Source organism: Musca autumnalis, unplaced genomic scaffold (assembly GCF_047663935.1).
Source record: "Musca autumnalis isolate F117 unplaced genomic scaffold, ASM4766393v1 scaffold_3, whole genome shotgun sequence".
In the NCBI taxonomy this organism is placed as follows: Eukaryota; Metazoa; Arthropoda; class Insecta; order Diptera; family Muscidae; genus Musca; species Musca autumnalis.
In genome coordinates this window covers 218,582,677-218,598,777 of record NW_027411866.1, presented here as the reverse complement: position 1 = coordinate 218,598,777, position 16,101 = coordinate 218,582,677, and positions in this window count along the sequence as shown.

Here is a 16,101-nt window from a genome sequence, read left to right as displayed (position 1 = left end):
TGAAAATTGTATAGTAGCGCACGAAAAAGATATCGGATGAAAAGAAGAGAGGAGAAACGTCTTTTCCATAGAAAAACAAGAGAGATATGTAAAAGCGGGAAGGTGAAAAATTCGAGATGTACATAGGCCAGAATGAAATTCGAAGTTTCAAGAAAAGAGTGAAACATCAAACAAATGGTTTGTTAACAAGCACATCCTCCTGTAGAGACCTGCTAAGTCATTTGGTAACTGTTACAGATAGTGTGCTTAGGATACGGAAAAAAATGTTCCAAATTGTTGGAATCCAATAGGAGCGCAGACGCCGATCCACGACGATATCGCAGATCCAATTCCAGACAGCAATAAACCGGCTGAAGAATAATAACGCAGCAGGATCCGATAACTTACCAGCCGATCTGTTAAAAACCGGAGGCGACACGCTGATAAAGTGTTTTCATCAGATAGTTAGAAGAAGAAGAACTTAAGTTCTTAGAAGAACGCGTAACCGATGATTGGAACCTGAGCACCCTGTGTCCCGTCCACATGAAGGGGAGATAAGACTGAGTGACCTACTTACATGGGCATACGTCTGTTCCCTTTTGCTTATAACATAGTGTCAGGTATATATTATACGAACGACTAAAGCCTATGGTCAACGGCCCATACCAATGCTACTTTAGACCTGGCAAATCCACAATTGACCAGATATTTAAACTGAGGAAAATCCTGGAGAAGACGCAAGAGATACAGATCGACACCTACCACATGTTTGTCGATTATAAAGCAGCTTTGTACAGCCCCCTACGTTCAAAGGTATTACAAGCTATGTCTGAATTTGGTATCCCCGCAAAGCTCATTCGGCTTTGTAGGATGACTCTAACTGATACGCAAAGAGTTTTCAGTAGCAGAAGAGGTTTCAGACATGTGACAATGGCACAATAAACACCATTAGCCACATGCTACTTGCTTAATCTGACGATATTCAAATCATGGGTCGATCCGTAAAAGAATTAACGAATATCTTTAAGAAGGTCGAAGGGGAATCTGCTAAAGTGGGTCTGGCGGTAAACGGCGACAGAACAAACTTGATGTTGTTGACACGCGCAATCCGTCCATAGAACTCGTACCAACTGTGGAAGTTGGTTCCTATAATTTTAAAGTAGTTACGGATTTCGTCTAGATCGACACCACCATAAAACAACAAAAAAACTTCAATTGTGAATTAAGAAGAATTGTATTGACCAACAGATGCTACATTGGCTTAGGAAATCAGTTTAAAAACAAAGCCACATCTCGTCAAACAAAAATAATACTTTGCAAAATACGAATACTACCCGTGCTGATGTATGGTTCCGAAACATGGGTACTGGCGCAGATAAGGCAGTGCGTAGTGTGTTTGAGAGAACAATTCTTCGAAGATGTGGTATGAACCACGAACTGTGTCGGCTATACATCGACATCAGTATAGTAAAACGTATCGAGATACAACGATTGCGTTTGTATTCTCTAAGAAGACGTATAAATTCGGGCCGATGAACTAAATGACCAATGGAGTAAACACGTGAAATGCAAAATTAAGCAAAAAATAGAGAGCAATGAAATATTTTCTTTGTTCGGCTTGTAGGACAAATGTTCTGTAGAGGGCCAACTAAGTAAGTAAAGGGGTCTAGGATATTTGGAGGGTTTACATGCATTTTTATGGAAAACAAACCGTCTCCACTTTGTAGTGTAGATTTTCTCATCCATCATCTTGTGATGTTGAAACCCTCTTTAAAAAAATAATAAATTAATTTCTTATCATAAATTGTACTTAAATCTGCTCAGCAGAACATAATTTTTGTTGGCAATAAAAAACGTGCCAATCTACATATTCACCTTTTAAATATGTTTTAAATTTTTCAATATTTTTATTATTTTCGATATTTACCAACCTCTGAATAGCCTCCATTCAATAAATAACGACATGAAAATAAAAACACATGTTTATTATTTAAGTTTATATTCCGCATCTCTTTTTTGTTGTCGTTGTTTTTATATAATTTCTTTATTTCATCATAAATTGTTATTTTTTTAGTTTCCTATTTGAGTTTTTCACATTTTTGTTCATTGTCATTTATTATTGATTTATTTTCTGGTGCCGCTTTATTGAGTTCCTGTTTCTGTTTTTTATTTACTTTCATTTTTGATGTTTTCAGTTGGCGAAAACGTGTGTACATGTGTGTTTGTGGACGGGACGTACATCCACAGGGTATATAAATGAGAAGAGTTTATTAAAATTGTATTTATGTATTTTATTTACTTTTGTTTAAAGTTATTTTATAACTAGACTATTTGGGTCATTGGAAGTGTTGTGAAGTTGTATTTAAGTTTTTTTGTAGAAATCATTTTTATATATTTTGCTTGTTGCCTCCATATATTATTGAGGTTGCACATCTTTTGTAACTGTTTTAATTGTCATAATAGATATTTTTTCTGTTGCTGTATTGTTAATTTTTAATACTATTCTATTATTTAAAACTTAACATAGTTTAGTATACAGTATAGTCTCGATAAACTGCGTTGTGTAGTTATTCTGGACTATTATCTATACCCTCCACCATAATATGGAGAGTACAATTAATTAAATTAAATTCAGGATAATTAAATTAAATTCATTCCGTTTGTAACCCATAGAAATATTCGTCGGAGACCCCATAAAATATATATATATATATATATATATATATATTTTTTTTTTTTTTGATCAGCATAAAATTCTAAGTCGATATAACGATGTCAGCCTGTTGAAATTAAGATTGAAATTAAGATACAGCTCGCAATTTTTAAGATAGAGCTTTATAATTTGCTATAGAAGTTTATATTACTTCTAGGAAGTGTGGTATTGAAAATGGGCTATATCGGTTCACGTTTTGATGTAGCCCCCATAGGACGGTACCTCCCGATTTTCGGTATTTTATTTTTAGCCTCATTATAACACCCAAATGGCCGAAATTTTATTTTTAGTTTTCGTTGGGGGCACAAAACTTTCCACCTGAAATTTTTCGGTATAGGTCCAGGTCTTCATACGGCCTCCAAAGAACGGTACCTCCCGATTTTCGGTATTTTGAAAGTTGTGTCCTCGATATCACACCGAAAAGGCTGAAATTTCGAATTTGGGGTTAGCTGGGGGTGCAAAACATTCCGCCTGAAATTTGTCGGTATAGGTCTACGCCTTTATATGGCCCCCATAGAACAGTACCTCCCAATATATTTTTTTTGAATATATATAATATTTTGAACGTTTTAGTCTCATTTTAACAGCGAAATGGTTGAAATTTGGTATATAATGTTCGTTGAGGGTATACAACGTTCCACCTGAAATTCGTAGGTATAGATCCACCTCCCGATTCTCGTTTTAAGGACCATGATCTGCGAATCTGCACCTGGAATGTTCGCACTCGTTATAGAGAAGGTGCAGTTTGCGCATTGGCAGATGTACTTGAAAAGTACAAGGGCGACATTGATGCCATGCAGGAAATACGATGGAACGGGAAAGGCGCCACAAAAACATCTAAAGGTGACGCACTGTTCATATTTTACGAGCACTTAGAAGGACCGTTACCCTGCCCATGACATTAAAATTATACTAGGCGATTTTAATGCCAAAATTGGAAAGGAGAATATCTTCGGCCCAACAGTCGGGAAAATGGATGTGCGATCGTTCCGAGGTGCAAGCCTTGTTGCAGCAAAGGTACGTACCAGATTAAACGTAGCAAAAAAGTGCGAACAGACACAACACGGAAGTTGGACATCGGTAAGCTGCAATCACAACAGATAGCCACAGCATATTCCACTCAACTGGCACTACTGCTTAATCAAAGCACTCCTCGTCCCGATAACATATCAGGACAATGGCAAAACATTGCCCACTCCATGCAAACAGCCGCAAAATCCATACTTGTATACCAGAGACCTCCACCAAGGAATCCATGGTCTGACCAGGAGTGGCGTGCTGCTACCGAAGAGAAAAATGCGGCATATAGGGCTACTTTACAATCAGTAGCGCACAAGAGAGCTATCGGGAGAAAAGGAGAGAGGAGGTCTTTTCCGCAGGAAAAAGAGAGAGATGGAAAAGCGGGAGAGTGAACAAATCGAGATGTACAGGAAACAGAATGAAGTCCGAAAATTCTACCAAAGAGTGAAACATCAAACTGATGGCTTTGGGACTGGCACATCCTCCTGTAGAGACCAGCAAGGTAAACTGGTAACTGATACAGATAGTGTGCTAAGGATATGGAAAGATCATTTTTCAAAACTGTTGGTATGCAATAGTAGCAAAGTCGACGAAGATACCACAGATCCAATCCCAGAAGATGGTATTGAATGTATACCCCCCGGCCAAGATGAGCTAAGGACAGCAATAAACCGGCTGAAGAATAATAAGGCAGCAGGAGCTGATGACCTACCAGCCGAGCTATTTAAAACCGGAGGCGACACGCTGATAAGGTGTATGCATCAGCTAGTTAGCTCCATCTGGCAGGAAGAACGCGTACCCGACGATTGGAACCTGAGCATCCTGTATCCCGTCCATAAGAAAGGAGATAAGACTTTATGTTCCAACTATAGGGGCATAAGTCTTCTCCCTATCGCCTACAAGATAGTGTCAGGGATATTGTGCGAACGACTGAAGCCCATGGTCAACGAAATAATTGGACCATACCAGTGCGGCTCTAGAACTGGCAAGTCCACCATTGGCCAGATATTTACCCTGCAGCAACTCCTGGAGAAGACCAAGAGGTGCAGATCGACACCTACCAACTTTTCGTCGATGATAAAGCAGTCTTCGACAGCCCGCTACATTCAAAGGTATACCAAGCCTCATTCAACCAAAGCTCATTCAACTTTGTAAAATAGGAAAATAGGAAAGAACCTCTCCTTAGAGTTTTGTACCAAAATAGGTTTCAGACAAGGAGACAGCCTTTCGTGTGATCTCTTCAACATCCTGCTGGAAAAGGTTATACGAGAGGCAAACGTCAAAAGAAGTGGCACAATCTACACCAATAGCCACATGTTACTTGCTTATGCTGATGATATAGACATCATGGGACGATCAGTAAAATAAGTAACCGATACCTTTATGAAGGTCGAAGGAGAATATGCTAAAGTGGGTCTGGCGGTAAACGGCGAGAAGACCAAGCTGATGGTGTCGACGAGTAATGCGTCCATTGGGATCGGACCAACTGTTAAGTTTGTTCCTATAATTTTGAGGAATAAAAAGAAGAATTTTATTGGCCAACAGATGCTACTTTGGCTTAAGTAAGCACTTTAAAACAAAGCCACAACTCGTCAAACAAAAACAACGCTTTACAAAACACTGATACTACCCGTGCTGATGTACGGTTCCGAAGCCTAGGTACTTGCGCAAGCAGATATGGCAGTGCTTGGCGTGTTTGAGAGAAAAATTCTTCGAAAAATCTACGGACCGATCTGCGTTGACGGTGAATATCGACGTCGTATGAACCATGAGCTGAATCTGCTATACAACGACGTCAATATTGTTAAACGTATCGAGATGCAGGGATTGCGTTGGCTAGGTCATATAATAAGAATGAGCGATGGTGATCCTGCTAAAAATGCGTATAAATACGGGCAGCTTGGCGTGGCACGCAGAATTGGCAAGCCAAGGAATAAATGGCGCAAACAAGTAGATGAAGATATGAAGAGGCGCGTTATTCGGAATGCGAAGCAATACATAGAGAGAAATGGAGATCTTTTCTTAGTTCGGCCTATGGAACAAATGTTCTGTAATGGGCCGGCTATGTTAGTAAGTAGATCCACGTCTTCATACGATCCTCAAAGAACGGTACCTCCCGATTTTCGGTTTTTTTAAGGTTGTGTCCTCAATATCACACCAAAAAGACAGAAATTTCGTATTAAGTGTTAGCTGGGTGTGCGCAACTTACTATAGGTCCACGTCTGCATATAGCCCCCGTAGAACAATAACTCCCGATTTTTTGAAAGTTGTGGCTTAAATCTCCCAACGAAATGGCTGACGTTTGGTATTTAGTCTTCGTTGGGAGTATGAAACTTGCCACCTGAAATTTGTGGGTATAGGTCATATACGAATTTTCGTTATTTTGAAGGCTGTGGCATCACTATCCAACCGAAATGGTTGAAATTTGGTATTTAGTGCTTGTTGAGGGTATAAAACTTTCCACCTGAAATGTGTAGGTATAGGTCCACGCCTTTATGTAGCCCCTATAGAACAGTACCTCCCGATTTTTGTATATTGAAGGTTGTGCCCTCAACATCACGCCGAAAATGTCAAAATTTTGTATTTAGTCTTCTTTGGAGGTATACAAGTTTCCAAATGACATTTTGCGCTATTGCTCCACGTCTTAATATAGCTCCCGTAGAACTGGCCCTTCAAATGTTGGGTATTTCGAAGATTTTGGTTCCAATATCACATCGAAATGTTTTACATTTGGTATATAGTCTTCGTTGGGGGCATACAACTTTCCACCAGAAATTTGCCGGAATAGGCCCACGTCTTTATTTCGGTTTTTCTATTTTCGGTGCTTTCAAAGTTTTAGCCACATTATTCAAACGGAATAACTGAAATTGTGAATTTAGTCTTCAAGATATTTATATAGGTACAAACATCCATTGCAAAAAAATAAGACAGTATAGTATCACGTTTTGGTATAGCGGATTTTAATGTTCCCAGAAGATAGAAAACTTGCTCGCAAACAAACTGTCCATATACATATATCCAGATTTAAGTCTTGCCGAAATTGCTCAATTTTATGTATTTCGAGGGTTTTTTTGTCAAATTTTCGAACCTAGATTGCTGTAATTTAATATTGTTTGTTGTCAGGAATTCAAAAGCATTTTTCTATCAAACACACCAAGTACAGTTTTCTCTGCCTTCGCAAATACCCATACCATATATTATCGTTGATATTTCGCAGAATGTATTTTTTTGTTGTGCGAGATGTATTGTTTCTAAACTGCCTACTTATCATCTGTTGCCCATAGTAGCATCTGTTAGGTTAGGTTTGGGGATGTGACTAAGCCACTTGGAGACCTTTCGGTCCATTGTGATCATCCATAAATCAGAAAAAGAAGTTGAGAGGTATCTGAAAAAAAACGAAAAGAAACGAAAGAAAATAAAGAAAAAAAGTGGAGGTTGGGAAAATAATAATAAATAAATTATTAAAGAGGAAAATGACATTTAAGAAAGAAGGAATGTGGTGTTATTTGGTGATGGTTAGAAAACTGTCAGAGAAGTAGTTACTCTTATGGATTGCGCCGTCCCCGCCAATTTAAATGTTTGATTATGTTATTAATGATTGATGGTTCTATGTTTGAGTTGAAGGTTAAGCTCGGAGGAAAGCATACTCCAGTTAAACTATGTCGCTTTCGAGCTATCATTGGGCAGGGGAATAAAATATGCTCGATAGTCTCCGTTTCCTCATCTTCACAGAGCCTGCAATATTCCACGCCATCATCCTGCCATTTGTTGGTAAATGATCGGATGTTGCAATGACCGGTAATGACCCCCGTCACTACCCGAATTTCTGATTGCTCAAATTTAAGAGTGAAGTTGTTCTATTTGTTGATGGAGTCGGCCAAATGGCCCTTGACACGTTGCACCTTGATTCATTGTGCCATAGTTCCTTGGCTCGTTCTTCAATGAACGTATCCACGCTCAGGAAAAAGTGACATATAGGTGGTTTGAGAGAATCAGTGGTTGCTAGACTTGTCGATTGCGATCCATGCCTTCCCAGTTCACCTGCCTTCTCATTTCCCATAATGTCAGAGTGTCCCGGTACCCAGCAGAGTCGGACAGCGTTTGTGAGGTTCTCCAAAGCAGTTCTACACTCAAGCACAGCCTCAGACATGATGTTGGAGGATTTGATGGCTTTAAGAGCCGCCTGACTATCAACGAAGATAGTCACCGGTTCAAAGATTTCTGCATCCAGACTTTTTATCAACTCTGCAGCCATTCTGATCGCGAAGACTACACTGTTTAACCTGTATGAGTGTTCAAGACAAAGCTTTTCGCAGTAGACGCCAGCTCCGGTACCTTCTTCCATCTTCGAACCGTCTGTGTAGAAAGCCAGACCGTCCAAAGGAGGGTTACTACGGATCCAGTCATCTCTACTAGGGATAACGACCTCAATATCTTCAAATCTTTGCACTGGTGATATATAGTCGCTGAATTTCCCATGTGGATTTAAGCTAAGGTTTGGTCCTGGCTCCTGAAGAATGCATCCATGTCCATAGGTGCTGTCGCGCCAACGATTCAATTCATGTAGCCTTAGGGCACTACGTGCTGCTTGACCTTTGATGCTGAGTATCATGGGCAAGAGGTTCAACATCGCATTTAGAGCCGCTTGCGGTGTACTTTTAAAAGCTCCAGTTATCAGGATCGAGGCTGCCCTCTGCACCTTGTCTATGTGGCCGGAGTTCGAAGCGCGTGCCACCAGACCAGGCATCCGTGGGATTAAATTATGGCCAGTGTATAATAGGTGGATTCAATCCCCAGCTCTTCCCAGTCGAATTCTTGCATGAATAGAGTGCAATCATACCCCTCTTCGTCCGTTCCTCAACGTTTCTTTTCCATCTCAATTGTGAATCCAGGATTGTACCTAGGTATTTAGCCCCAGGAGATAGATGTAATTGTACCCCATCCAGTGAGGGTGGCACGAAGTCGCCGAGCTTTCGCTTTCTGGTGAACAGTACCAGTTCTGTCTTCGTTGGATTTACACCAAGGCCATTTGCAGTAGCCCAACGGGGCAGCTTTGATAAGGCTCTTTGCATATCAGTATAACCATATCTTCCGCGTACGAGATAACCTTAGTGCCCTGATTGTCGAATTCCGTCAATATGTTATTTATCACAAGTAGCCACAGCAGCGGTGAGAGTACACCTCCCTGGAGGGTACCTCTAGTTACTGTTTTCCTTTTCGTCATCTCCCCAATACTGGAATTAATGATCCTGCCCTCAGCATCCTATTTATCCAGCATATCAGGGTTTCCGGTGTGTTGACCGTTCTAAGCGAGAGATGAATGGACTCAAGTTGTACATTGTCGAAAGCTCCCTCTATATCCAGGAAAGCTGCCAGGGTAAAGTTTGAATTCTCCATGTTTCTCTCAATAAAACCCACAACCTCATGAAGAGCAGTCCCCACAGATTTGCCTTTGATATAAGCATGCTGCGAGTTGCTCAGTGAGGCAGTGTCTGCAAAGCTCCTAATCTCCTAATCTCCAGATCGATCAGTCGTTCGAGTGTCTTGAGGAGAAAGGAGGATAAGTTTATAGGTATGTAGTCTTTCGTTGCAGAGTGACTGGCTTTCCCCGCTTTAGGGATGTAAGTTACCTTTGCCTCTTTCCACAGACCTGGTACGCAAGAAAGAAACAAACAGACCCTGAAAATCTCCTCCAGAATTAGGTATATCTGCGGTGAGGCAAATTGAAGCATCGCCGGAGTTATTCCGTCTGGACCAGGTGGCTAATACTGACTGTCCACTTTATCTTATTTCTGTTTACAACCTTATCGATGAGACTCTCGTCCACCGACTCTTGGACTTGGAAGTTATCACATTCAGTGTGAAGGCTACCGGCGTCCGTGCAGTCATAAGGTGGGTCCCAGCTAGAAGGTTTAAAGTTTCAAGACCAGAGTCTGTCCACGTGCCGTCCGGTTTTTTGATACTGCCAATGGATTGGGGGTCCTTGGAGAGTATCTTACGGAACCTGGCAGCGTCCTTTACTACTTCTACAGACTCACAGAAACAAACCCATGATTTCTTCATGGCGCGTTTGATTTCACTCTTGTATTTGTTTCAGTCACTGTCAAGTTTCGTCGCATGCGCCCTATTATACAGCCTTTTGGTGATTTTCCGCAGTTAGCCAAGATCCTTGTTCCACCACACCGGCTGGTATTTCTCCAGAGATAAGTTAATGGACAGGCATCCTTATGGCAGCGAAGAAGGGTTTCCGTTAGCAACTGTCCTTCCGGTAAGTGTCAGTTGATGGTTCGTCAGATCAGTGAACCTGCCCCAGTCCGTCCTTCTCGGGTTGCCATAAGGATTTTGGCGGGCTCCGTCGAAAGACATTTCAAAGTATATCCTCATATGATCCGAAAAGGAGCATTTGTCAGATACCCTACAGTTCTTAACTACAGAGTCATCTAAATTTGACAGGGTTAGGTTAATGATCTCCACTCTGTCTCCAATTTTAAAGGATGGGCCATTTCCTCTATTACATATTCTTAAATTATAAGATAATATAAAGTTGAAAATTGACTCACCTCTAATGATTGTGTCCTTATTGCCCCAATGGAAATGGTGGAATTACGTTACAAGCGCCCAGGTTCTCATTCAGCAGCCTATGTACCCCCTGATTTGGTGGATCAGAGTCCTCGTAGGTCGTGTAGATTGAGGACAGTAGAGTGGCCTTCTATCTGCCGTTCTCCAATCGCACCGTACACATGTCTCCATTAATATAATTAGATAGAAATATTAGATTAATGTTCTGTTGCCCAATACCATTATCTCAAAATTTTTACTATCGAGATTATACTGTACTCCTTTGTGAATTTTCGTTTTTACAATACCTCTTCCCACACTACTTATACCCACACACAGTCTCTTATATTATCGATATTTTTAGATGTAAAAACATTTCATTAGACTTTAAAAATGTTTTGTGTTTGTTTTAGCAAATAATTCTATATATTTGTTTTGTGTTAAAGGCCTAATGACCTAGGAGTATATATGTACGTGCACATTAGGGATATAACTTTTTGCACTTTTTTGCAGATATCGAAAATACCACCACATAGCCGTGTAGAGCATGGAAAACTATTATGAAATTCGGTGTCAATTTTTCTCTATCGCGAAAAAAGTTTCCGCACCAAATGCATGGAAGTTCAGAAATGCATTTTTTAATTTTATCTGTTATAACAACATATTTGCTTTTCATTAAAATTTTTATTTTTTTGTAATCTAATATAAAATCATTATCAAAGCGTTCTGGACCAATTTGATCTCAAATCGCGCCATTTCGAAGCATATTAGGAACTTTTGACACTATTGCAATTTTTGGTTTTTCTTTATAAACTCGTGAATTTTATGTTTATATTTTTTGTACCTATCGGACAAGAGAATATGGTGTCATTTGCAACAAATTCGCGAAAGTTACAGACCGTTTTTAATGACTTTGCCTGTGAGAAATGTATTTTTGTCTATAAATATTTATTCAAACAAAGCAAATTTAAAATTATCAGTAGAAAAAATACCAAAAGTGTTTTAGTAATTGCGGTCGGTGCTGAAACTTTTTTCATCGAATCGATCTTAGAAACACGTTTTCATTATTAGGACAAAATTCCCCACATGGTACTGGTGTTGTATCTTTGTAGAAAACAAATACAATTCTCACAGGCAATGTCAACAAAAACATCTTGTAACTTTCGCGAATTCGTTTCAAATGACCCCAAATTCTCTTGTCCGATAGGTACAAAAAATATAAACATAAAATTCACGAGTTTATAAAGAAAAACCAAAAATTGCAATAGTGTCAAAAGTTCCTAATATGCTTCGAAATGGCGCGATTTGAGATCAAATTGGTCCAGAACGCTTTAACAATGATTTTAAATTAGATTACAAAAAAACAAAAATTTTAATGAAAAGCAAATATGTTGTTATAACAGATAAAATTAAAAAATGCATTTCTGAACTTTCATGCATTTGGTGCGGAAACTTTTTTCGCGATAGAGAAAAATTGACACCGAATTTCATAATAGTTTTCCATGCTCTACACGGCTATGTGGTGGTATTTTTTTGGTTATAGCCCTAGTGCACATGTATGTGTTGGCATATGTCTGGTTAAATAGAAATTTACAAATGTTTGTTTATATATTCGTTATATTTATTTATTATTTTTTCAATTCATTGTTTATGGTAAATTAATTCTATTATCCTTAAAAATTCATGAATTCATAATATAATTATTTATTATCTTTTTCAGTTTTTTTTTACATTGTGTGCAAAATTATCTATTTAGAATCTTATTTGTATTTGCCTTTATTTAATCAATATAATTTACATATTTATTAAATAAAAAAATGCCAATAACTTGAATAGTATTGTGCAAGATGTTAAAATTTTAAAAGTGCAAACAAATTCTGCAGCGCATATTTTTAAAGTACAATCAAAGACCAAAAACACTAACTTTTTTTAGTTAGGTCGGGTTTTAATTTTATGACCTCATCTAAACCAAAATATTTATTCGCAAAAAATAAATGTCTGAAAATGTTAGTTTTGAATAGAGTTTCCAAATTTTGTGCAATGAATGGGATACAAATACACATCATCCTTGAGTAAGCGATGTGGGTTTAGATACATTGTAATCAAACTCCAGGCCGCAATTATGGACCGATCGTCACGAAACTTTTCACGGAGTTCGGGTTCAGAACAGAATAGACACATATTGTTATTGGATATGATCTTGAAATATTTAGCGGGTGAACTGGACCAAAAACAAAATTTTAACCGAAATTGTAGCTGCTCTGTAGGTCGACTCGAAATTTTAATTTAGGTAAGAGTATATTACAAATAAGAAGTTTGCAATTTTAGACTGTGATCCGATAAGATTAATCCTCTTAATCTTATCAGATCACCATCTCAAATTCCAAACTTCTTCTTTGTAATATACTCTTACCTATTTAACAAGTAAAAAAGTATCAGTCGGCTTTGCCGACAGAGATATACCCCCAGCCTGTGTGGATCGAAAAACTTTTTTCTCTAAAAAAAAAAAAAAAATTTACTGCCGTAATTGAGCCAGCGAATGCAAGTTGCTTCACCAAAAATCAAAGTGATTTGAGAGCAGGTCCTTAAAGTGAGGGGACAATAGACCCCCTCCTATGACAACCTCATGTTAAATTCACTAGTCTATAGCAATTCGATTAGATTGGATGGTAACTAGTTGTGTTTACCAGGGTGACGTATGACAACCTCATGTTAAATTCACTAGTCTATAGCAATACGATTAGATTGGATGGTAACTAGTTGTGTTTACCAGGGTGACGTATGACAACCTCATGTTAAATTCACTAGTCTATAGCAATTCGATTAGATTGGATGGTAACTAGTTGTGTTTACCAGGGTGACGTATGACAACCTCATGTTAAATTCACTAGTCTATAGCAATTCGATTAGATTGGATGGTAACTAGTTGTGTTTACCAGGGTGACGTAGAGGATGGACGGTCCTGACCGGTTTTAACATGGCAAAGGCCAGGATTTATCTTGGTGCCTCTTTCATCTCAAGTGGACACTGACCTCCCCGTGGTGTCACCTGGGGAACTGCCTTTAACACCCGTTAAACGTAGTGAGCAAACATGTGCCGCGCGTTCACCCATAAGAACGTTAAAAACTTGGGCTTGGGCGTCGGGTTAGAAAAATCAGACTACTATGAAAAAACGAAAGAACAGAAAAAAACCCCCTCTAAAGTTGACGAACCCCGCAAACGTTTTTAGGACCATGACCTGCGAATCTGCACCTGGAATGTTCTCACTCTTTATAGAGAAGGTGCAGTTTACGCATGGGCAGATGTACTTGAAAAGTACAAGGCCGACATCACTGCCATACAGGAAATAAGATGGATAGGGAAAGGCGTCAAAACAACACCTAAAGGTGACGCACTGTATTATAGCTGCCATGACGTAAAGCATGCGTTTGGTTGCGGATTTGCAGTTGATCGAAGATAAAAACATCTGATCTCCAGCTTCACCCTAGTGAATGAAAGACTCGCTGCAATTCGATTAAAAGCAAAATTCTTCAACATCAGCTTTATTTGCGCCCATGCTCCCACTGAAGAAAAGGACGAACAGACCAAAGATATATTTTACGAGCGTTTAGAAGAAACTTATGACCGTTGCCCTGCCCATTACATTAAAATTATACTAGGCGATTTTAATGCCAAAATTAGAGAGGGGAATATCTTTGGCCCAACAGTCGGGAAATTCAGTCTCCACAGTGAAACATCTGAATGGCATGAGGCTGATAGACTTTGCAGCTGCAAGAAACATGGTAGTTAGCAGTACCAGATTTAAGAATCTCGATATTCTTAAGGGTACCTGGCTGTCGCCAGATCAAAAAACAAGAAACCAAATTGATCACGTTGTGATAGACGGAAAACACGCAAAAGCGTGTTGGATGTACGATCGTTCCGAGGAGCAAACATAGATTCGGACCACTACCTTGTTGCAGTAAATGTACGTACCAGATTAAACGTAGCAAACAAATTGCGAACAGATACAACACGGAAGTTGGACATCGGTAAGCTGCAAACACAACAGATAGCCACAGCATATTTTACTCAACTGGCCCAACTGCTTAATCAAAGCTCTCCTCGTCCCGATAACATATCAGGACAATGGCAAAACATAGCCCACTCCATGCAAACAGCCGCAAAATCAGTACTTGGATACCAGAGGCCTCCACCAAGGAATCCATGGTATGACCAGAGTGTCGTGCTGCTACCGAGGAGAAAAATGCGGCATATACGGCTACTCTACAATCTGTAGCAACGCGTAGCACACGAGAAAGGTATCGGGAGAAAAGGACAGAGGAGAAACGTCTTTTCCGCAGGAACAAGAGAGAAATGGAAAAGTGAGAGTGTGAAAAGATCGAGATGTACAAGAGCCAGAATGAAGTCCGAAAGTTCTACCAAAGAGTGAAACATCAAACTGATGGCTTTGGTTCAGCCATCTCCTGCAGAGACCAGCAAGGTAATTTGGTAATTGATGCAGATAGTGTGCTCAGGATATAGAAATAATATTTTTCCAAACTGTTGGTATCTGATAGTAGCGAAGACGGCAAAAATACCACAGATCCAATCCCAGAAGATGGTATTGAATGTATACCACCCAGTTAAGATGAGATAAAGACAGCAATAAGCCGGCTGAAGAATAATAAGGCAGCAGGAGCCGATGGCTTACCAGGCTGATAAAAAGTATTCATCAGCTAGTTAGCGCCATCTGGCAGGAAAAAACGAGTACCCACGATTGGAACCTGAGCATCCTGTGCCCTGTCCACAAGAAATTAGATAAGACTGTATGCTCTAACTATAGGGGCATAAGTCTTCTCCCTTTTGCTTACATGATAGTGTCAGGGATATTGGGCGAACCACTAAAGCCCATGGTCAACGAAATAATTGGACCATAACAATGCGGCTTTAGACCTGGCAAGTCCACCAATGACCAGATATTTACCATGCGGCAAATCCTGGAGAAGACCCAAGAGATGCAGATCGACACATACCGTATTTTTGTCGATTATAAAGCAGCCTTTGCATTCAAAGGTATTCCAAGCCATGTCTGAATTTGGTATCCCTGCAAAGCTCATTCGGCTTTGTAAAATTACTCTAACTGACACAAGATGTTCAGACCTCTCCGAAGAGTTTTGTACCAAAAGAGGTTTCAGGCAAGGAGACAGCCTTTCGTGTCATCTTTTCAACATTCTGCTAGAAAAGGTTATACGAGAGGCAAACGTCAAAAGAAGTGGCACAATCTACACCATTAGCCACATGTTACTTGCTTATGCTGATGATATAGACATCATGGAACGATCAGTAAAAGAAGTAACCGATACATTTATGAAGGCCGAAGGAGAATCTGCAAAAGTGGGTCTGGCGGTAAACGGCGAGAAGACCAAGCTGATGGTGTCGACGCGTCCATTGCGTCCATTGAGATCGGACCATCTGTTGAAGTTGGTTCCTATAATTTTGAGGTAATAAAAGACTTCGTATACCTCTGCACCTCCGTAAACTCATCAAACGACATCAGTTGTGAAATAAAAAGAAGAAATGTATTGGCCAACAGATGCTACTTTGGCTTAAGTAAACACTTTAAAAACAAAGCCACAACTCGTCAAACAAACAACACGCTTTACAAAACACTGATACTACCCATGCTGATGTATGGTTCCGAGGCATGGGTACTTGTGCAAGCAGATGAGGCAATGCTTGGCGTGTTTGAGAGAAAAATTCTTCGAAAGATGTACGGACCGATCTGCGTTGACGGTGAATATCGACGTCGTATGAACCACGAGCTGTATCTGCTATACAACGACATCAAT